The 22,817-nt window shown below is 42.6% G+C and overlaps 1 protein-coding gene across 1 annotated transcript in view; it reads left to right on the top strand.

Moving 5' to 3' along the window:
• The window catches only part of LOC128653729 (calcipressin-3), a 95,480-nt gene that overhangs the window by 25,383 nt on the left and 47,280 nt on the right, over positions 1-22,817 (top strand). The gene's annotated exons all lie outside the window — the stretch shown is intronic.

Below are 22,817 nucleotides of genomic sequence, written 5' to 3' on the forward strand. Positions count from 1 at the left end.
TTGCGCAGCTCATAATAACTTGGCGCCTTTTTCATAGCAGGGGAAGTCCTGTCTTACTGTAACGAGCTGGTTGTGGTTGTGGATCTCAACTGCGGAAAATATATGATTGTATGCCTTACTTTAAGATACAATGAGGAAGTTACAATGTATCTGTCTGTATGGCAGTTGAAAGTTACTATTTGATTTTAATTCCTGATCAGTATTTCTGAATCAGGTTGCACAGCAGTTGTTAACCAAACGCACCGTGGATGGGATACACTTTTCCTGATAGTCACTGAGCACACAGGGGGAGCGTTAGGTGAGTACAGATGCAGCAGGCTGTAAGTCAATTGAAGTGTGATACACGCTGATAGCTGTGCTGTTTGTGAGAGCTGACAGGCAGATGGGTGGAGCCGGTATTAAGTGCTGTGCTGTAGCGTTACTCACAAAAGTTCAGTCTGAAGTTTATCACGCTACTCCTGAAGCGTGTGAAGAGGAATATGAGGAGGTATCCTGTGAGTGTGGTCCAATGTAAGTTAAGCGTCTGTACAAGGTTATAAAGTTCACAACTTATATCGGATGAGACTGCAGTTGCGGTTTGGAAAACACTCGATCTGCCAGAGGCAATTAGAGCAGGAAAATAATGCAGCAGCGGTGTTTGTTAATCCAAATTAGGAAATGTTCAGACTTAGCATATAAGTCTCTTTCAGTTGCTCAAGTAGGCTCCGTATTAGAAAAGGTTTAAATACCTTCAGATAGTTAGACTTGAACAGAGAGAGGTAAATCCCTGCAGCAGGTCTGTGAAGCTGTATGCTAAACTGGAAACAATACTGAAGCAAGGAGGGAGGCGTGTCCAGGCTTTAAATAACCTTGCTAGGTGTGAGCACAGGTAAAAATTAAAGGGACAGAAAGGAATAAGGAAATTCATGATACTTACACACTACGTGACCGGGTGTGGTCTTTTCGTTTTTCCTACGATCTTGCTGTGAACATCGCTCCTAGGAGAGCGTTTTCTCTGTTAGCTGTCTGTGTCTAGGAGGTGGTGCATGCCCCAGCCATTGGGATTATAAAAGTGCTGTGGTTTTTTTTTTTTTAATAAATATTTACTTTTTGTCTGTCCTTCTGTGAATATATCCTAGCTATGGAGGACTCTGATATTACATTAGAATTCCTGTTTATATTGTTAGGAGGCCATGGTTTGCCCGCCTGCTCAATTTTGTTCCATTTGCCTAAGCACTGCTCTAAAGTCTAAGAAGGGAGACAAACCTGCTAATGCTCTTAACACTATTAGCCCCTCTGAGCCATCTACCTCTCAGGAATCTGGATCCTGAGAGATTACTACCCTTTCTACCCTACTCGCTCCACATGCAGTTCCCCGCAGCACCACTAGTCCATCTGGAGGGGGCTTTTTTTTCTGCGGACTTTACCGCACAGTACAATCGGCGGTGTCTGCGGCCCTGAGTGCCTTTAGTTGGAGGTGTCAAATTATTTCCTTATAATTTTAACAGACTGTAACGGATTGCAACAGTTGTATCTAATTATCACAAGTGAGCTGCCACAATTGCTACAACGATCCAGATATCTGCAAAAACGTTACAATTAATTGTTCAAACCATTTTTTGTCAACGATCAACTTTGATGTTAGAGTTGTTGCAATCCAGATAATTTCTGCAATTAATTATCTAAGGATCTGTGTATTTATTTATTTGTTTTATGAATGGTGTTTTATTGTCACTTTTGACATATATTTTATAAGGTTAGCCAACCTAGTTTGAACTAAGTTTTTTAGAAAGATATACCACTGACATTGTATATTCTACATTACTTCTCAGTTAAATACATTTTGACATTACAATTCACTTGTTGCTTTTGACTCTTTCCATATGGGGTATTAGCTTTGAGCGCTAGAAGTCTTAACTCTCACAAAACAAGGCCCTGAGTGCCTTACCTCGCTCTATCAAATGCAAGAGAAAGGTTAAACATAGTTCTCCTGACTTAGAGTCTTCTAAATATTTGTCGGATTTAGCTATTATGTCCCAGCTATCCAAGGATGAGTTAACCTCTGTAGCTTCAAAGGGTGAACTTTCTGAGTCGGAGTCTTCAGTTTCTAAACCTTCTTCAGCGGAGGAACCCTCCTTTTTAGATTTAAAATTGAGCATCTGCGTTTTTTTATTAAAGGAGGTTCTGTCTACGCTAGAGGTTCCAGAGGCTACTCTCCCTGAGAACCCTAAGATCCCTAAATTAGACAGGGTTTATGAAGACAGAAGGTCCCTCTGACTTTTCCTGTGCCAGTTAAGATGGCAAACATTAGTAATGAATGGGAAAGAATAGGAACTATTTTTTTTTACCCTCATCTTTTAAAAAAATATTCCCGGCCCCTGACTCTCAATTAGATTTGTGGGGCTCCATCCCTAAGGTGGATGGCGCTATTTCTATGCTGGCTAAGTGTACTACTATACCCCTGGAGGATAGTTTCTCTTTCAGAGAACCTATGGATAAGAAAATGGAAACCTTTCTGAGGAAGATGTTTCAACATACAGGGTGGTTTTTATTTTAACCGGCGGCAGCTGTAGCCGCGGTTGCTGGAGCAGCTACCTACTGGTGCAACTCTCTGTCGGAGCTCATTGAGGTGGAGACTCCCCATGAGGATATTCAGGAGAGAATTGAGGCTCTGAGAATTGCTAACTCCTTCATGTGCAGATTATTCGCATAAATGCAAAGGCTTCTGGCTTTGCGGTCCTAGCCCGTCAGGCTCTCTGGTTGAAGTCTTGGTCTTCAGATATGACTTCCAAATTCAGGCTCCTTTCTCTTCCTTTCAAGGGGAAGATTTTATTCGGTCCAGGGCTGGACTCCATTATTTCTATGGTTACCGGAGGGAAGGGTGCCTTCCTAGCGCAGGACAAGAAAATTAGGCCTAAGGGACGGCAATTGTCTAATTTTCGTTCCTTTCGTTCTGACAAATCACATTGGCGACAATCCTCATCCAAGTCTGAGCACCCCAAGGGTACTTGGAATCCGGCTTAGTCCTGTAATAAGTCCAAACAGACTAAGAAGCCCGCCGAGAACAAATCAACTTGAAGGGGGGGGGGGGCGGCCCCCGATGCGGGATCAGATCGAGTAGAGGGCAGACTGTCTCTTTTCTTCTGTTAAGTGTGATCAGTCCACGGGTCATCATTACTTCTGGGATATTACTCCTCCCCAACAGGAAGTGCAAGAGGATTCACCCAGCAGAGCTGCATATAGCTCCTCCCCTCTACGTCACTCCCAGTCATTCTCTTGCACCCAACGACTAGATAGGATGTGTGAGAGGACTATGGTGATTATACTTAGTTTTATATCTTCAATCAAAAGTTTGTTATTTTAAAATAGCACCGGAGTGTGTTATTATCTCTCTGGCAGAGTTTGAAGAAGAATCTACCAGAGTTTTTGTTATGATTTTAGCCGGAGTAGTTAAGATCATATTGCTGTTTCTCGGCCATCTGAGGAGAGGTAAACTTCAGATCAGGGGACAGCGGGCAGATGAATCTGCATAGAGGTATGTAGCAGTTTTTATTTTCTGACAATGGAATTGATGAGAAAATCCTGCCATACCGATATAATGTCATGTATGTATACTTTACACTTCAGTATTCTGGGGAATGGTACTTCACTAGAATTACACTGTAAGAAATACATAAAGCTGTTTAATAACTAGAGATTATGTTTAACGTTTTTGCTGGAATGTAAAATCGTTTTCATTTACTGAGGTACTGAGTGAATAAATGTTTGGGCACTATTTTTCCACTTGGCAGTTGCTTAATCTGTTTTCTGACAGTTTCTGTTCTCCCTCACTGCTGTGTGTGAGGGGGAGGGGCCGTTTTTTGGCGCTTTTACTACGCATCAAATATTTCAGTCAGCAACTCATTGTATTCCCTGCATGATCCGGTTCATCTCTACAGAGCTCAGGGGTCTTCAAAACTTATTTTGAGGGAGGTAATTTCTCTCAGCAGAGCTGTGAGAATTATAGTTTGACTGAGATAAAAAACGTTTATTCTGTAATTTGTTTCCTGCTTTCAGAATTTGTTATCTTTGCTAATGGGATTAAACCTTTGCTAAAGTTGTGTTATTTACAAGGATTGAGGCTATAACTGTTTCAATTTATTAATTTTCAACTGTCATAGATCTTCTGTGCTTCTTAAAGGCACAGTACGTTTTAATATTATTCTAATTGAATTGTATTTCCAAGTTACAAGTTTATTTGCTAGTGTGTTAAACATGTCTGATTCAGAGGATGATACCTGTGTCATTTGTTGCAATGCCAAAGTGGAGCCCAATAGAAATTTATGTACTAACTGTATTGATGCTACTTTAAATAAAAGTCAATCTGTACAAATTGAACAAATTTCACCAAACAACGAGGGGAGAGTTATGCCGACTAACTCGCCTCACGTGTCAGTACCTACATCTCCCGCTCAGAGGGAGGTGCGTGATATTGTAGCGCCGAGTACATCTGGGCGGCCATTACAAATCACATTACAGGATATGGCTACTGTTATGACTGAGGTTTTGGCTAAATTACCAGAACTAAGAGGTAAGCGTGATCACTCTGGGGTGAGAACAGAGTGCGCTGATAATATTAGGGCCATGTCAGACACTGCGTCACAGGTGGCAGAACATGAGGACGGAGAACTTCATTCTGTGGGTGACGGTTCTGATCCAAACAGACTGGATTCAGATATTTCAAATTTTAAATTTAAACTGGAAAACCTCTGTGTATTACTAGGGGAGGTGTTAGCGGCTCTGAATGATTGTAACACAGTTGCAATACCAGAGAAAATGTGTAGGTTGGATAAATATTTTGCTTCTACCGACGAGTACTGAGGTTTTTCCTATACCTAAGAGACTTACTGAAATTGTTACTAAGGAGTGGGATAGACCCGGTGTGCCGTTCTCACCCCCTCCGATATTTAGAAAAATGTTTCCAATAGACGCCACCACAAGGGACTTATGGCAAACGGTCCCTAAGGTGGAGGGAGCAGTTTCTACCTTAGCTAAGCGTACCACTATCCCGGTGGAGGATAGCTGTGCTTTTTCAGATCCAATGGATAAAAAATTAGAGGGTTACCTTAAGAAAATGTTTGTTCAACAAGGTTTTATATTGCAACCCCTTGCATGCATTGCGCCGATCACGGCTGCAGCGGCATTCTGGATTGAGTCTCTGGAAGAGAACATTGGTTCAGCTACTCTGGACGACATTACGGACAGGCTTAGAGTCCTTAAACTAGCTAATTCATTCATTTCGGAGGCCGTAGTACATCTTACTAAACTTACGGCGAAGAATTCAGGATTCGCCATTCAGGCACGCAGGGCGCTGTGGCTAAAATCCTGGTCAGCTGATGTTACTTCTAAGTCTAAATTGCTTAATATACCTTTCAAAGGGCAGACCTTATTCGGGCCCGGGTTGAAAGAGATTATCGCTGACATTACAGGAGGTAAAGGCCATGCCCTGCCTCAGGACAAAGCCAAAGCCAAGACTAGACAGTCTAATTTTCGTTCCTTTCGTAATTTCAAAGCAGGAGCAGCATCAACTTCCTCTGCACCAAAACAGGAAGGAGCTGTTGCTCGCTACAGACAAGGCTGGAAACCTAACCAGTCCTGGAACAAGGGCAAGCAGACTAGGAAACCTGCTGCTGCCCCTAAAACAGCATGAATTGAGGGCCCCCGATCCGGGATCGGATCTAGTGGGGGGCAGACTTTCTCTCTTCGCCCAGGCTTGGGCAAGAGATGTTCAGGATCCCTGGGCGCTAGAGATAATATCTCAGGGATACCTTCTGGACTTCAAATACTCTCCTCCAAGAGAGAGATTTCATCTGTCAAGATTGTCAACAATCCAGACAAAGAAAGAGGCGTTTCTACGCTGCGTACAAGAGCTCTTGTTAATGGGAGTAATCCATCCAGTTCCACGATCGGAACAGGGACAGGGGTTTTACTCAAATCTGTTTGTGGTTCCCAAAAAAGAGGGAACTTTCAGACCAATCCTGGACTTAAAGATCCTAAACAAATTCCTAAGAGTTCCATCGTTCAAGATGGAGACTATTCGGACAATTTTACCTATGATCCAAGAGGGTCAGTACATGACCACTGTAGATTTAAAAGATGCTTACCTTCACATACCGATTCACAAAGATCATTATCGGTACCTAAGGTTTGCCTTCCTAGACAGGCATTACCAGTTTGTGGCTCTTCCATTCGGATTGGCTACAGCTCCAAGAATCTTCACAAAGGTTCTGGGTGCTCTTCTGGCGGTACTAAGACCGCGGGGAATCTCGGTAGCTCCATACCTAGACGACATTCTGATACAAGCTTCAAGCTTTCAAACTGCCAAGTCTCATACAGAGTTAGTGCTGGCATTTCTAAGGTCACATGGATGGAAGGTGAACGAAAAGAAAAGTTCACTCGTTCCACTCACAAGAGTTCCCTTCCTGGGGACTCTTATAGATTCTGTAGAAATGAAGATTTACCTGACAGAGGACAGGCTAATAAGACTTCAAAGTGCTTGCCGCACCCTTCATTCCATTCAACACCCGTCAGTGGCTCAATGCATGGAGGTAATCGGCTTAATGGTAGCGGCAATGGACATAGTACCCTTTGCACGCTTACACCTCAGACCACTGCAACTGTGCATGCTAAGTCAGTGGAATGGGGATTACTCAGACTTATCCCCTTCTCTGAATCTGGATCAAGAGACCAGAAATTCTCTTCTATGGTGGCTTTCTCGGCCACATCTGTCCAGGGGGATGCCATTCAGCAGACCAGACTGGACAATTGTAACAACAGACGCCAGCCTTCTAGGTTGGGGTGCCGTCTGGAATTCTCTGAAGGCTCAGGGACAATGGAGTCAGGAGGAGAGTCTCCTGCCAATAAACATTCTGGCATTGAGAGCAGTTCTCAATGCCCTCCTGGCTTGGCCCCAGTTGACAACTCGGGGGTTCATCAGGTTTCAGTCGGACAACATCACGACTGTAGCTTACATCAACCATCAGGGAGGGACAAGAAGCTCCCTAGCTATGATGGAAGTATCAAAGATAATTCGCTGGGCAGAGTCTCACTCTTGCCACCTGTCAGCAATCCACATCCCGGGAGTGGAGAACTGGGAGGCGGATTTCTTAAGTCGTCAGACTTTTCATCCGGGGGAGTGGGAACTTCATCCGGAGGTCTTTGCCCAAATACTTCGACGTTGGGGCAAACCAGAGATAGATCTCATGGCGTCTCGACAGAACGCCAAGCTTCCTCGTTACGGGTCCAGATCCAGGGATCCAGGAGCAGTCCTGATAGATGCTCTGACAGCACCTTGGGACTTCAGGATGGCTTACGTGTTTCCACCCTTCCCGTTGCTTCCTCGATTGATTGCCAGAATCAAACAAGAGAGAGCATCAGTGATTCTAATAGCACCTGCGTGGCCACGCAGGACTTGGTATGCAGACCTGGTGGACATGTCATCCTGTCCACCTTGGTCTCTACCTCTGAAACAGGACCTTCTGATACAGGGTCCCTTCAAACATCAAAATCTAACTTCTCAGTTAGTCAGTTATTGATACCTTAATACAGGCTAGGAAACCTGTTACCAGAAAGATTTACCATAAGATATGGCGTAAATACCTATATTGGTGTGAATCCAAAGGTTACTCTTGGAGTAAGGTTAGGATTCCTAGGATATTGTCTTTTCTACAAGAAGGTTTAGAAAAGGGTTTATCTGCTAGTTCATTAAAGGGACAGATCTCAGCTCTGTCCATTCTGTTACACAAACGTCTGTCAGAAGTTCCTGACGTCCAGGCTTTTTGTCAGGCTTTGGCCAGGATTAAGCCTGTGTTTAAAAACTGTTGCTCCACCATGGAGTTTAAACCTTGTTCTTAATGTTTTACAGGGCGTTCCGTTTGAACCCCTTCATTCCATTGATATAAAGTTGTTATCTTGGAAAGTTCTATTTTTAATGGCTATTTCCTCGGCTCGAAGAGTCTCTGAATTATCAGCCTTACATTGTGATTCTCCTTATTTGATTTTTCATTCGGATAAGGTAGTCCTGCGTACTAAACCTGGGTTCTTACCTAAGGTAGTTACTAACAGGAATATCAATCAAGAGATTGTTGTTCCTTCTTTATGCCCAAATCCTTCTTCAAAGAAGGAACGTCTACTGCACAACCTGGATGTAGTCCGTGCTCTAAAATTTTACTTACAGGCAACTAAGGAATTTCGACAAACATCTTCTCTGTTTGTCATTTACTCTGGGCAGAGGAGAGGTCAAAAAGCTTCCGCTACCTCTCTTTCCTTTTGGCTTCGTAGCATAATTCGTTTAGCTTATGAGACTGCTGGACAGCAGCCTCCTGAAAGAATTACAGCTCATTCTACTAGAGCTGTGGCTTCCACTTGGGCCTTCAAGAATGAGGCCTCTGTTGAACAGATTTGCAAGGCTGCAACTTGGTCTTCGCTTCATACTTTTTCCAAATTTTACAAATTTGACACTTTTGCTTCATCGGAGGCTATTTTTGGGAGAAAGGTTCTTCAGGCAGTGGTTCCTTCTGTATAAAGAGCCTGCCTATCCCTCCCGTCATCCGTGTACTTTTGCTTTGGTATTGGTATCCCAGAAGTAATGATGACCCGTGGACTGATCACACTTAACAGAAGAAAACATAATTTATGCTTACCTGATAAATTCCTTTCTTCTGTAGTGTGATCAGTCCACGGCCCCGCCCTGTTTTTAAGGCAGGTAAATATTTTTTAATTTATACTCCAGTCACCACTTCACCCTTGGCTTTTCCTTTCTCGTTGGTCCTTGGTCGAATGACTGGGAGTGACGTAGAGGGGAGGAGCTATATGCAGCTCTGCTGGGTGAATCCTCTTGCACTTCCTGTTGGGGAGGAGTAATATCCCAGAAGTAATGATGACCCGTGGACTGATCACACTACAGAAGAAAGGAATTTATCAGGTAAGCATAAATTATGTTTTTTTCGGACGCTTGGTTCCAGGATGTACAGGATCCTTGGGTCCTGGAGGTTGTTTCTCAAGGATACAGGATAGGATTCAAGGCTCATCTGCCCAGAAGCAGATTCCTACTCTCCAGTCTGTCTACAAGACCTGAAAAGAGGGCTGCCGTCTTAGGTTGCGTATGGGATCTCTCCTCTCTAGGAGTAATTGTCTCGGTACCTACAGCAGAAAGAGATTTGGGGTTTAATTCAAACCTTTTTGTGAAGAAGGTGGGAACTTTTCGTCCAATTCTGGACCTAAAGTGCCTAAACAAGTTTCTGAGTGTTCCCTCTTTCAAGATGGAGACAATTCGGTCAATCTTTCCTCTGGTTCAGGAAGGACAGTTTATGACCACAATAGACCTGACGGATGCATACCTTCATGTCCCGATACACAGGGAACATTTTCAGTTCCTGAGGTTTGCTTTTCTGGACCAGCACTTCCAGTTCATAGCTCTTCCGTTTGGCCTAGCTACTGCTCCAAGAATATTTTCGAAGGTTCTGGGAGCTTTTCTAGTCATTGCCAGAATGCAAGGTATTGCAGTAGCGCTTTACTTGGACGATATCTTGGTACAGGCACCATCTTTTCGTCTAGCGGAAGAACATTCAGAGTCCCTTCTCAATCTTCTTCGATCACATGGATGGAAGATAAACTTGGAAAAGAGTTCTCTTACTCCAAGTACAAGGGTGAATTTCCTAGGAACTATAATAGACTCCATATCCATGAGAATATTCCCCACAGATCAGAGACTTTGCAAGCTAACCTCTGCATGTCTGGCCCTCCAGGCCTCCTTGAGACCCTCAGTGGCTCAGTGTATGGAGGTGATCGGACTCATGGTGTCCTGTATGGACATCATTCCTTTTGCCAGATTCCATCTCAGACCCTTACAACTATGCATGCTGAGACAATGGAACGGCGACCATTCTGTCTCAACAGATCATGCTGGACAACCTGTTGAGACTCGCTTTCCTGGTGGCTCTGTCCAGATCATCTGTCCCAAGGCATGTGCTTCTTGAGACCTTCCTGGGAGTTTGTGACTACGGACGCAACCCTTTCCGGCTGGGGAGCCGTTTGTGGTGTCAAGAAGGCACAAGGTCTGTGGACTCAGGAGGAGTCCTCCCTTCCAATCAATATTTTGGAGGCTTGGCCCCTTCTGGGTTCATCCCAGTTTATCATATTCCACTCAGACAATATAACCTCGGTTGCCTACATCAATCATCAGGGGGGAACTAGAAGTTAATTGGCGATGAGAGAAGCATCTCAGATACTAGACTGGGCGGAGACTCACAGATGTACGCTGTCAGCGATCCACATTCCGGGTGTGGACAACTGGGAAGCAGACTTCCTCTTCAGGCAATTCTTTTACCCAGGGGAATTATCTCTCCACCCCGAGGTGTTTGCAGAGATATGCAGCGAGTGATGGATGCCAGAGATTGATCTTATGGCATCCCGCCTCAATACCAAGCTACCCAGGTACGGGTCGAGGTATCCTCCGGCGAAACTGATAGATGCCCTATCAGTGCCATGGAGGTTCAGACTCGTATATATTTTTCCTCCATTACCGCTTCTCCCCCCGTGTGGTGGCTCGCATCAAGCAGGAGCGAACATCAGTGATTCTGATCACTAGGTTGTGGTCGCGAAGGACGTGGTTTGCAGATCTGGTGGGGATGGCCTCATCTCAGTGGAGGTTACTTTGTCGCATAGATCTGCTGATATAGGGTCCCTTCGTTCATCAAAATCTAGATTATCTGAGGCTGACTGCGTGGAGATTGAGCGCTTAGTCTTAGCCAAGAAAGGTTTTTCTGAGAGTGTTATCGACACTCTGGTTCAAGCTTGTAAGCCAGTTACTCGTCTTATCTACCATAAAGTGTGGAGTACTTACTTGTACTGGTATGAAGAGGGAGGCTTTTCCTGGCATAAGGTTAAGGGTGCCAGAATTTAAGCTTTTCTCTAAGATGGACTGGAGAAGGGTTTATTTGCTAGTTCACTGAAGGGACAGATATCGGCCCTGTCGGTGTTACTGCACAAAATATTGGCTGAGCTTCCAGATCTGCAGTCTTTTAAGTCTCTGGCTAGGATCAGACCTGTGTTTAGATCTGGGGCTTCGCCTTGGAGCCTCAATCTTGTTCTTAGTGTTTTGCAGCAGGCTCCGTTTGAGCCTATGCATACTGTTGACATTAAATTATCTTGGAAGGATCTTTTTTTTTTTTTTTGTTGGTTATTGCCTCTGCTTTGCAATGTGACCCACCTTATCTGGTTTTTCATGTTGATAAAGCGGTTTTACGTACTAAACTAGGGTTCCTCCCTAAGGTGGTGTCGAATCGTAACATTAATCAAGAAATTGTTGTTCCTTCCTTGTGTCCTAATCCTTCTTCAGTGAAGGAACGTTTGCTTCATAATCTAGATGTGGTTCGTGCACTGAAGTTCTATCTTCAGGCTATTAAGGAATTCAGACAATCTTCCTCTTTTTGTTTCTCATCTATACAGGGAAGCGTAAGGGGCAGAAGACTACTACGACTTCCTTATCTTTCTGGTTGAGGAGTATCATCCGCTTAGCTTATGAGACAGCGGGACGACAGCCTCCTGAGAGGATAACGGCTCATGCCACTAGAGCAGTGGCTTCCTCTTGGGCTTTTAAGAACGAAGCCTCAATGGATCAGATTTTTAAGGCGGCTACCTGGTCCTCCTTACACACTTTTTCAAAATTTTACAAGTTTAATGTGTTTGCTTCGGCTGAAGCAGCTTTTGGGAGAAAAGTTTTGCAGGCTGTGGTGCCCTCAGAATAGGGTCTGCCTCCCTTTTCTGTTCCCTCCTGTTATTCATTCAGTGTCCTCTTGAGCTTGGGTATAGTTTTCTTAACAGTAAGGAATGAAGTAGTGGACTCTCCCTGCCTTATGTAAGGAAAACATAATTTATGCTTACCAGATAAATTCCTTTCCTTCCTGGCAGGGAGAGTCCACGACCCTGCCCGTAATTTATGTTTCTTCTATAAAGGTAAGACGAGTCCACGGATTCATCCTTTACTTGTGGGATATTATCCTTCCTAACAGGAAGTGGCTAAGAGCACCACAGCAGAGCTGTCTATATAGCTCCTCCCTTAGCTCCACCCCCAGTCATTCTCTTTGCCTACTCTAAGTACTAGGAAGGGTAAAGTGAAAGAGGTGATAAAATATTAGTTTTAATTTCTTCAAGCAAGAGTTTGTTATTTTAAATGGTACCGGTGTGTACTATTTACTCTCAGACAGCAGATGGATGAAGACTGCTGCCTGGAGGATGTTGATCTTAGCATTTGTAACTAAGGTCCATTGCGGTTCCCACAAAGGCTGAGGAGTACAGGAAACTTCAGTGTGAGGAACGGTTTCATGCTATGCAGCAATGAGGTATGTTCAGTCATATTTTTCTGGAGAGACTGTGTATTTCAGAAAGGCCGACATTATACCCAGGAGGGTAAGCAGTAATCCTAGAGCTAAATAGAAGGGTATTACTTAGCTTGCATATGGGGCCAATTACAATTATGGTTGACACTGAATGCAATTGTTTGTGAGTGCTTAACGTTTTTGTGGGCAATAACGTTTTGGGCAAACTTTATTAAGGGCACACATGGCTTAACTTTTGGGTCTTAGAACCCACATGGCTAGTTATAACCGCTCTGGTGCGGTTCTTTAAGGCTGAGGAGACATCGAGTGAGATGGGCGGGGCCTACTTTCGTGCCTCAGATGCGCAGTTAGTTTTATCAGCAAGCAGCAAACTCTAACTTCTGAGGGCCCTGGTGTATGTTTTGGGCCAAATCAAAGCTTTTACCTCACATTTTCGATCCCTGAGGGCAGGTAGGGCCACAGCACGGCTGTGGCAAGGTGCTGAGAGTGTTTTTTTTCCTGATCTGGGCCTATTTCGATCCAGTTTGGAAATTAAGGGGTAAATTGTTAAAAAAATTTGTGGTGCAATCTTAACTACCTATATTGTGTCTACATACAAAATTATGAAAAAATTGGTGCATGTTTAGGCTGTTTTGCAGAATGTGTATGCTTTTTTTTCTCTTAAAGGCGCAGTACCGTTTTTTAAGATTCTTATTTTTTTCACTAAATAAAGTGTTTTCATGCTTGTTTGTAGTCATTACTAGCCTGTTCAACATGTCTGACATTGAGGAAAGTCAATGTTCAATATGTTTAGCCATTGTGGAACCTCCACTTAGAATGTGTCCCTCAATCACTGAAAGGTCAATAAATTGTAAAGAACATATTTTAGCTACTCAAAGTATGTCACAGGATGATTCTCAGTCACAAGAGAATCAGGTTTTGCCATCTAATTCTCCCCAAGTGTCGCAACCATTAACGCCCGCACAAGCGACGCCAAGTACTTCTAGTGCGTCTAATTCTTTCACCCTGCAAGATATGGCCGCAGTTATGAATACTACCCTCACAGAGGTTTTATCTAAGCTGCCTGGGTTGCAGGGGAAGCGCAGTAGGTCTGGTGTGAGAACAAATGCTGATCCCCTTTATTAGCCATATCCGATGTACCCTCACAATGTTCCCTCAGATATGACGGCTTTTAAATTTAAACTAGAACACCTCCGCTTATTGCTCAGGGAAGTTTTAGCGACTCTGGATGATTGTGATCCTATTGTAGTTCCAGAGAAATTGTGTAAAATGGACAGATTTCTAGAGGTTCCTGCTTACACTGATGTTTTTCCGGTCCCTAAGAGGATTTCGGACATTGTTACTAAGGAGTGGGATAGACCAGGTATTCCGTTCGCTCCCCCTCCTACTTTTAGGAAAATGTTTCCCATATCGGACACCATGCGGGACTCGTGGCAGACGGTCCCTAAGTTGGAGGGAGCTATTTCTACCCTGGCTAAGCGTACAACTATACCTATTGAGGACAGTTGTGCTTTCAAAGATCCTATGGATAAAAAAATTTGAGGGTCTCCTAAAGAAAATATTTGTTCATCAGGGTTTTCTTCTCCAACCTATAGCGTGCATTGTTCCTGTAACTACTGCAGCTTCTTTTTGGTTCGAGGCTCTGGAGGAGGCTCTTCAGGTTGAGACCCCATTAGATGATATTCTGGATAGAATTAGGGCTCTCAAGCTAGCTAATTCTTTCATTACAGATGCCGCTTTTCAACTGGCTAAATTAGCGGCAAAGAATTCAGGTTTTGCCATTTTTGCGCGTAGAGCGTTATGGCTTAAGTCCTGGTCTGCTGATGTGTCATCAAAATCTAAGCTTTTAGCCATCCCTTTCAAGGGTAAGACCCTATTCGGGCCTGAACTGAAAGAGATAATTTAAGACATCACTGGAGGGAAAGGCCATGCCCTTCCTCAGGATAAACAAATAAGATGAGGACCAAACAAAATAATTTTCGTTCCTTTCGAAACTTCAAAGGTGGTCCCTCTACCTCTTCCCCTGCTGCAAAGCAAGAGGGGAATTTTGTTCAATCCAAGTCAGTCTGGAGACCTAACCAGACTTGGAACAAGGGTAAACAGGCCAAGAAGCCCGCTGCTGCCACCAAGACAGAATGAAGGGGTAGCCCCCGATCCGGGACCGGATCTAGTAGAGGGCAGACTTTCTCTCTTTGCTCAGGCTTGGGCAAGAGACGTTCAGGACTCCTTGGCTTTAGAAATCGTAAACCAGGGGTATCTTCTGGATTTCAAAGATTCTCCTCCAAGGGGGAGATTCCATCTTTCTCAATTGTCTGTAAACCAGACAAAAAGAGAGGCGTTCTTATGCTGTGTAAAAGACCTATATACCATGGGAGTCATCTGTCCAGTTCCGAAAACAGAACAGGGGCAGGGGTTCTACTCCAATCTGTTTGTGGTTCCCAAAAAAGAGGGAACCTTCAGACCAATTTTAGATCTCAAGATCCTAAACAAATTCCTAAGAGTCCCATCCTTCAAGATGGAGACCATTCAGACTATTTTACCAATGATCCAGGAGGGTCAATATATGACCACCGTGGACTTAAAGGATGCGTATCTACACCTCCCCATCCACAAAGATCACCAGTTCCTCAGGTTCGCCTTTCTGGACAAGCATTACCAGTTTGTGGCTCTTCCCTTCGGGTTGGCCACAGCTCCCAGAATTTTCACAAAGGTGCTAGGGTCCCTTCTGGCGGTTCTAAGGCCGCGGGGCATAGCAGTGGCGCCTTATCTGGAAGATATCTTAATTCAGGCGTCGACTTACCAACTAGCCAAGTCTCACACGGACATCGTGTTGGCTTTTCTAAGATCACACGGGTGGAAAGTGAACGTAAAAAAGAGTTCACTTATTCCTCTCACAAGAGTTCCATTCCTGGGAACTCTGATAGATTCGGTGGACATGAAAATTTTTCTGAGGTCAGGAAATCAAAAATTTTAACCATCTGCCGAGCTCTTCGGATTAATGGTAGCGGCAATGGACATAGTTCCGTTTGCTCGCTTGCATCTCAGACCACTGCAACTGTGCATGCTCAAACAGTGGAATGGGGATTATGCAGATTTATCTCCTCAGATAAATCTGGATCAAGAGACCAGAGACTCTCTTCTTTGGTGGTTGTCACAGGATCATCTGTCCCAGGGAATGTGTTTCCGCAGGCCAGCATGGGTCATAGTGACGACGGACGCCAGCCTATTGGGCTGGGGTGCAGTCTGGAATTCCATGAAAGCACAGGGTTTGTGGACTCAGGAGGAGGCTCTCCTCCCGATAAATATTCTAGAACTGAGAGCGATATTCAACGCGCTTCTGGCGTGGCCTCAGCTGGCTTCGGCCAGATTCATAAGATTCCAGTCGGACAATATCACGACTGTAGCATATATCAATCATCAGGGGGGAACAAAGAGTTCTCTAGCGATGATAGAGGTTACCAAAATAATTCGATGGGCAGAGACTCACTCTTGCCATCTATCAGCAATCTATATCCCAGGAGTGGAGAACTGGGAAGCGGATTATCTAAGTCGTCAGACTTTTCATCCGGGGGAGTGGGAACTCCATCCGGAGGTGTTTGCACAATTGATTCAGCAATGGGGCAAACCAGAATTGGATCTGATGGCGTCTCGTCAGAACGCTAAACTTCCTTGTTATGGGTCCAGGTCAAGGGATCCTCAGGCAGTACTGATAGATGCTCTAGCAGTACCCTGGTCGTTCAACCTGGCTTATGTGTTTCCACCTTTTCCTCTCCGTCCTCGTTTGATTGCCAGAATCAAACAGGAGAGAGCTTCGGTGATTTTGATAGCACCTGCGTGGCCACGCAGGACTTAGTATGCAGACCTGGTGGACATGTCATCTCTTCCACCATGGACTCTGCCACTGAGACAGGACCTTCTGATTCAAGGTCCGTTCCAGCATCCAAATCTCTTTTCTCTGCGGCTGACTGTTCGGAGATTGAACGCTTGATTTTATCCAAGCGGGGTTTCTCTGAGTCGGTCATAGATACCTTGATTCAGGCTCCAAAGCCTGTCACTAGGAAAATTTATTATAAGATATGGAGTAAATATCTTTATTGGTGCGAATCCAAAGGCTACTCATGGAGTAAGATCAGGATTCCTAGGATTTTGTCCTTTCGCCATGAAGGATTGGAGAAGGGGCTATCAGCTAGTTCCTTAAAGGGACAGATATCTGCTTTATCAATTCTACTGCACAAACGTCTGGCAGATGTTCCAGACGTTCAGTCGTTCTGTCAGGCTTTAGTTAGAATCAAGCCTGTGTTTAACCCTGCTGCTCCGCCATGGAGTTTGAATTTAGTTCTTAAAGTTCTTCAAGGGGTTCCGTTTGAACCTATGCATTCCATAGATATTAAGCTTCTATCTTGGAAAGTTCTGTTTTTAGTTGATATCTCTTCGGCTCGAAGAGTTTCTGAACTATCTGCATTGCAATGCGGCTCGCCTTATCTTGTTTTCCATGCTGATAAGGTGGTTTTGCGTACCAAACCTGGATTCCTTCCTAAGGTTGTTACTAATAAGAATATTAATCAGGAAATTGTTGTTCCTTCTCTGTGTCCTAATCCTTCCTCTAAGAAGGAGCGTCTATTGCACAACTTGGATGTGGTTCGTGCTTTAAAGTTTTACTTGCAAGCGACCAAAGATTTCCGTCAAACATCTTCTTTGTTTGTTGTCTAATCTGGAAAACGTAGAGGTCAAAAAGCTACGGCTACCTCTCTTGCCTTTTGGCTGAAAAGCATCATCCGTTTGGCATACGAGACTGCTGGACAGCAGCCTCCTGAAAGAATTACGGCTCACTCTACTAGAGCGGTGGCTTCCACATGGGCTTTTAAAAAGTTCTTCAAGCAGTGGTGCCTTCTGTTTAAACATCTGTCTTGTCCCTCCCATTCATCCGTGTCCTGTAGCTTTAGAATTGTATCCCACAAGTAAAGGATGAATTCGTGGACTCATCTTACCTTTATAGAAGAAAAGTAAATTTATGCTTACCTGATAAATTGATTTCTTCTATGGTAAGACGAGTCCACGGCCCGCCCTGTCATTTTAAGACAGATTACATTTTTTTTATTTCAACTTCAGTCACCTCTGCACCTTGTAGTTTCTACTTTTTCTTGCTGTACCTTTTGGTCGAATGACTGGGGGGGTGGAGCTAAGGGAGGAGCTATATAGATAGCTCTGCTGTGGTGCTCTTTGCCACTTCCTGTTAGGAAGGATAATATCCCACAAGTAAAGGATGAATCCGTTGACTCGTCGTATCATAGAAGAAATCAATTTATCAGGTAAGCATAAATTTACTTTTTGATGGGCGACTCCCTTTTTTTATATTTTTCTTCTGGCACCTTTATACCCTGATGTTTCTCCTACTTTTCCTTGTTCCCTCGGCAGAATGACTGAGGAATAGGGGAAGTGGGAGGGATATTTAAAGGGCCATGATACCCACATTTTTTCTTTCATGATTTAGCAAGAGAATGCATTTTTAAACATCTTTCTAATTTACTTCTATTATCTAATTTGTTTTATTCTCTTGATATTCATTGCTGAAAAGCATATCTAGATATGCTCAGTAGCTGCTGATTGGTTGCTGCACATAGAAGCCTCATGTGATTGGCTCACCCATGTGCATTGCTTTTTCTTCATATAAGGATATCTAAAAAATGAAGCAATTGTAATGTTGTTTAAATTTGTATGTTCTTTCTGAATCATGAAAGAAAGATTTTGGGTTTAGTGGCCCTTTAAGCATTTGGCTGGGTTGTCTTTGCCTCCTCCTGGTGGCCAGGTGTTGTATTTCCCAACAGTAAGGAATTAAGTTGTGGACTCTCACTGCCAGGAAGGAAAGGAATTTATCTGGTAAGCATAGATTATGTTTTACTGATTCAAATTGTATTTCAATATTCTTTCTTATTCCTATAGTACTTTCTTTTCTGTAGCCATACTTTTTCCACTTTGCCACATAATTTATTTTATTAAAGGGACATGAAACCCAAAATGTTTATTCATGATTCAGATAGATCTTTCAATTTTAACAACTTTCCAATTTACTTCTAATTTGCTTCTTTCTCTTGGTATCCTTTATTAAAGGAGCAGCAATGCACTACTGGGAGCTAGCCGACAGCCAATGACAAGGGGCATATATGTGCAGCCACCAATCAGTATCTTCTGAGCCTAGCTAGGTATACTTTCAACAAAGGATAGAAAGAAAACAAAACGAATTAGTTAATAGAAATGAACTGAAAAGTTATCTAAATTGCATGCTGTGTGTGAATCATGAAAGAAAGAATTGTGTTTCATGTTCCTTCAATTAGACAGTAAAGGTTGGTAGCTAAATACACAAGATACTATGGGCTAGATTACAAGTGGAGCGCAAATTGTGCTTTCGTGAGCTCGATATTTTCGCTCCACTCGTAAACTAGCCCATAGTACGCAAATGTGTGCTGGTATTACAAGTTGGGTGCAATAGCGTTCACATTGCATGAAAGCTTTGCGCTCACAAGTGCGCGCTTCCATAGGCTCCAATGGAAGCCTCGTTCTGATGCTGATAGACAGGGCACAGAACCTAGCTCAGCGAAGGGAGTAAGTTGCGCAGCATTGGGCAATATACCCCACATCCCCTCACTTTAACCCCTTATAACTGTTTTGTGTAGTTACTTAAAGGGACACTGAACCCAAATTTTTTCTTTCGTGATTAAGATAGAGCATGACATTTTAAGCAACTTTCTAATTTACTCCTATTATCAAATTTTCTTCATTCTCTTGGTATCTTTATTTGAAATGCAAGAATGTAAGTTTAGATGCCGGCCCATTTTTGGTGAACAACCTGGGTTGTCCTTGCTGATTGGCAGATAAATTCATCCAGCAATAAAAAAGTGCTGTCCAGAGTTCTGAAGCTTAGATGCCTTCTTTTTCAAATAAAGATAGCAAGAGAACTAAGAAAAATTAATAATAGGAGTAAAGTAGAAAGTTGCTTAAAGTTGCATGCTCTATCTGAATCACGAAAGAAAAAATTTGGGTTTAGTGTCCCTTTAACAAAAAAAATAAAGATGCTCATAAGTTTAAATTTATAAAATGACCTGTCCACTTTATTTTGGCAACATTTATTTAATTTACTAGAGGTCTGACCTCTGGTTAATGAACTTGTGTGCAAAGTGCTACCGTGAGCTTGCGGTATCATTAACCAACCACTTGTAATGGCTGGTTATTTAACGTGTGCCCGTAAACAGGCATGTTTGCCCCTTTACGGGCACACATTCAATTAGCACTCCACTCGTAACCTTGTTCTATATAGGCTATTAAATTTCCTAATATTTAGGTTGTGACTTTTATTTCTGTATGGCATATTCAGGTGAAAACATTTTTGATTATATATAATTGAGCATGTTCATATTATTATTATTAGTAGTTAGTATAAGTGAATTACCTTATATAAGGATGTATTTATTCATACTGTTATACTAATATTTGGCCCATTATTCTATTAGTGAATCTGTTATTTGACATTTTACATTCTTTTATTTATTTATTTATTAATATGTTAATGGTTTTGTTACTTGTATAGAAATATATCAAATTATATTTTGCCTCTTCCATGTCACTTGAGCAGTTATTTCTGTTTCTGGTACAAACTTTTTTTTTTAATTCAGTGTAACAATGTAATTTTCATATAAAATTTGCCAGTTTGATAAACCCTGGCACCAGCAGTACCTTTGCAATGGAAACTGACGTCCATGAAAATGCCCTGCCCCTGCTTCTTTGAAAGAGGTGCATTCTTGACAGCTGCACCTCCCTTCTTGGCATGGTCATGTCAATTAAGCCTGGCTTCATCAGTTTTACTTGGCAGACAGGTTCAATGCAGCTGTTCCTCCCTTCTTTCAGTCTATTCCTGTGGCCTGCTGCTGACCCCACCTCCTTACAGGTAAGGGTCAAAGTCACTACTACTTTTGTTTTGGGTAGATGTGATTAGAGTTGTGATTTAACCTTTGATTGTGCTTATAATTGTGTAAATCATGACGTTATTACTATCACAGCTAGGCTGTTCTTGAAGTAACCTTTGGAGAGTAGTAGCTCTAGCAGTTAGTAGTAGTAGCAGTTAGTACCAGTCCTTGATGGTATCCAGGTTTAGCCGTGTTTGTCCTTTTGTATTTGTCTTTATCCACTCCCCCCCCCCCCAGTGCAGAGAGCAGGACTGGGATACAGGTAATGTGCAAACCATATACTAGTCTGTTAGCTGAGCAGTAGTTTTCATTGGTATCTTATCATGGGTGCTTGTAATCAGTGTGTTTGTAAACTTAGTTCTAATATACTTTACTGAATAAAAATTATTTGATTTAAAAAAGCAACTGTGAGAAGCATTTATACTTGAAAAAAATGTATGAATGTATACAGATATACTATAGTGTTACATGGACTTTTTTCTTATTACTTTATACTTATGTGTTTTTAATGAATTAATTAATTTAGATAATTGTACATTAATTTCCAGCGTGAATGCATAGCGTTAAAATGTCAAGGGCCATTTTAGTAAAAAATTTTAAGACTATGGTCTTTGCAGTAATATGTTTTTAACCCCTGCAATAGGGTTAAACACACAGTAGTAATACCATTTAGGACTCGTGGTACTCTGCTGTGTTCTGCTTGGGACCAGCAGTGCACCGTGTGGCCCTTTAATATACAACAATAAGTGCAACAGCTCTGCAATAAGGCATTTTACCACACAAGTTAACCTGTTTGATCCTACTTTGGATACATATTCTTATATGAATTATTCTCTATGAAAAGTTTTTTATACATTTTCTTTTCAACTGTGATATTGTGAACAGTTTTTTCTCTTGTTAAGTGTATCCAGTCCACGGATCATCCATTACTTATGGGATATTCTCCTTCCCAACAGGAAGTTGCAAGAGGATCGCCCACAGCAGAGCTGCTATATAGCTCCTCCCCTAACTGCCATATCCAGTCATTTTCTTGCAACCCTCAACAAAGATGGAGGTCGTAAGAGGAGAGTGGTGTTTTATACTTAGTTTATTTCTTCAATCAAAAGTTTGTTATTTTTAAATGGTACCGGAGTGTTCTGTTTATCTCAGGCAGTATTTAGAAGAAGAATCTGCCTGCATTTTCTATGATCTTAGCAGAAGTAACTAAGATCCATGGCTGTTCTCACATATTCTGAGGAGTGAGGTACCTTCAGAGAGGGAATGGCGTGCAGGTTTTCCTGCAATAAGGTATGTGCAGTTAATATTTTTCTAGGGATGGAATTTGCTAGAAAATGCTGCTTAATGTAAGTAAAGCCTTAAATGCAGTGATAGCTACTGGTATCAGGCTTATTAATAGAGATGCATACTCTTATAAAAATGTAATATAAAACGTTTGCTGGCATGTTAATCGTTTTTATATATGTTTGGTGACAAAACTTTTTGGGGCCTAGTTTTTTTCCACATGGCTGGTTTGATTTCTGCCTAGAGACAGTTTCCTGAAGCTTTCCACTGTTGCAATATGAGTGGGAAGGGCCTATTTTAGTGCTTTTCTGTGCAGCTAAAAATACTGACAGAGACATTCATCTTCCCTCTGCATGATACAGGACATCTCTGAAGGGCTCAAAAGGCTTCAAAGTCGTGTTTGAGGAGGGTAACAATCACAGTAGACTGTGGCAGTTGTTGTGACTGTGTTTAAAAAACGTTTTTGTCATTTATTATTCTGTTTTTGTTATTAAGGGGTTAATCATCCATTTGCAAGTGGGTGCAATGCTCCGCTGACTTGTTACATACACTGTAAAAATTTTGTTAGTGTAACTGCCTTTTTTCACTGTTATTTCAAATGTTGTCAAAATTTGTTTCTCTTAAAGGCACAGTAACGTTTTTTATATTGCTTGTTAACTTGCTTTAAAGTGTTTTCCAAGCTTGCTAGTCTGTACAAACATGTCTGAAACAGAGGATACTTGTTCATTATGTTTAAAAGCCATGGTGGAGCCCCATAGGAGAATGTGTACTAAATGTATTGATTTCACCTTAAACAGTAAAGATCAGTCTTTATCTATAAAAGAATTGTCACCAGAGGGGTCTGTCGAGGGGGAAGTTATGCCGACTAACTCTCCCCACGTGTCGGACCCCTCGCCTCCCGCTCAAGGGACGCACGCTAATATGGCGCCAAGTACATCAGGGACGCCCATAGCGATTACTTTGCAGGACATGGCTGCAATCATGAATAATACCCTGTCAGAGGTATTATCCAGATTGCCTGAATTGAGAGGCAAGCACGATAGCTCTGGGGTAAGACGAGATACAGAGTGCGTAGATGCTGTAAGAGCCATGTCTGATACTGCGTCACAATATGCAGAACCTGAGGATGGAGAGCTTCAGTCTGTGGGTGACGTCTCTGATTCGGGGAGACCTGATTCAGAGATTTCTAATTTTAAATTTAAGCTTGAGAACCTCCGTGTAT

Source organism: Bombina bombina, chromosome 3, assembly GCF_027579735.1.
Source record: "Bombina bombina isolate aBomBom1 chromosome 3, aBomBom1.pri, whole genome shotgun sequence".
Lineage (NCBI taxonomy): Eukaryota > Metazoa > Chordata > Amphibia > Anura > Bombinatoridae > Bombina > Bombina bombina.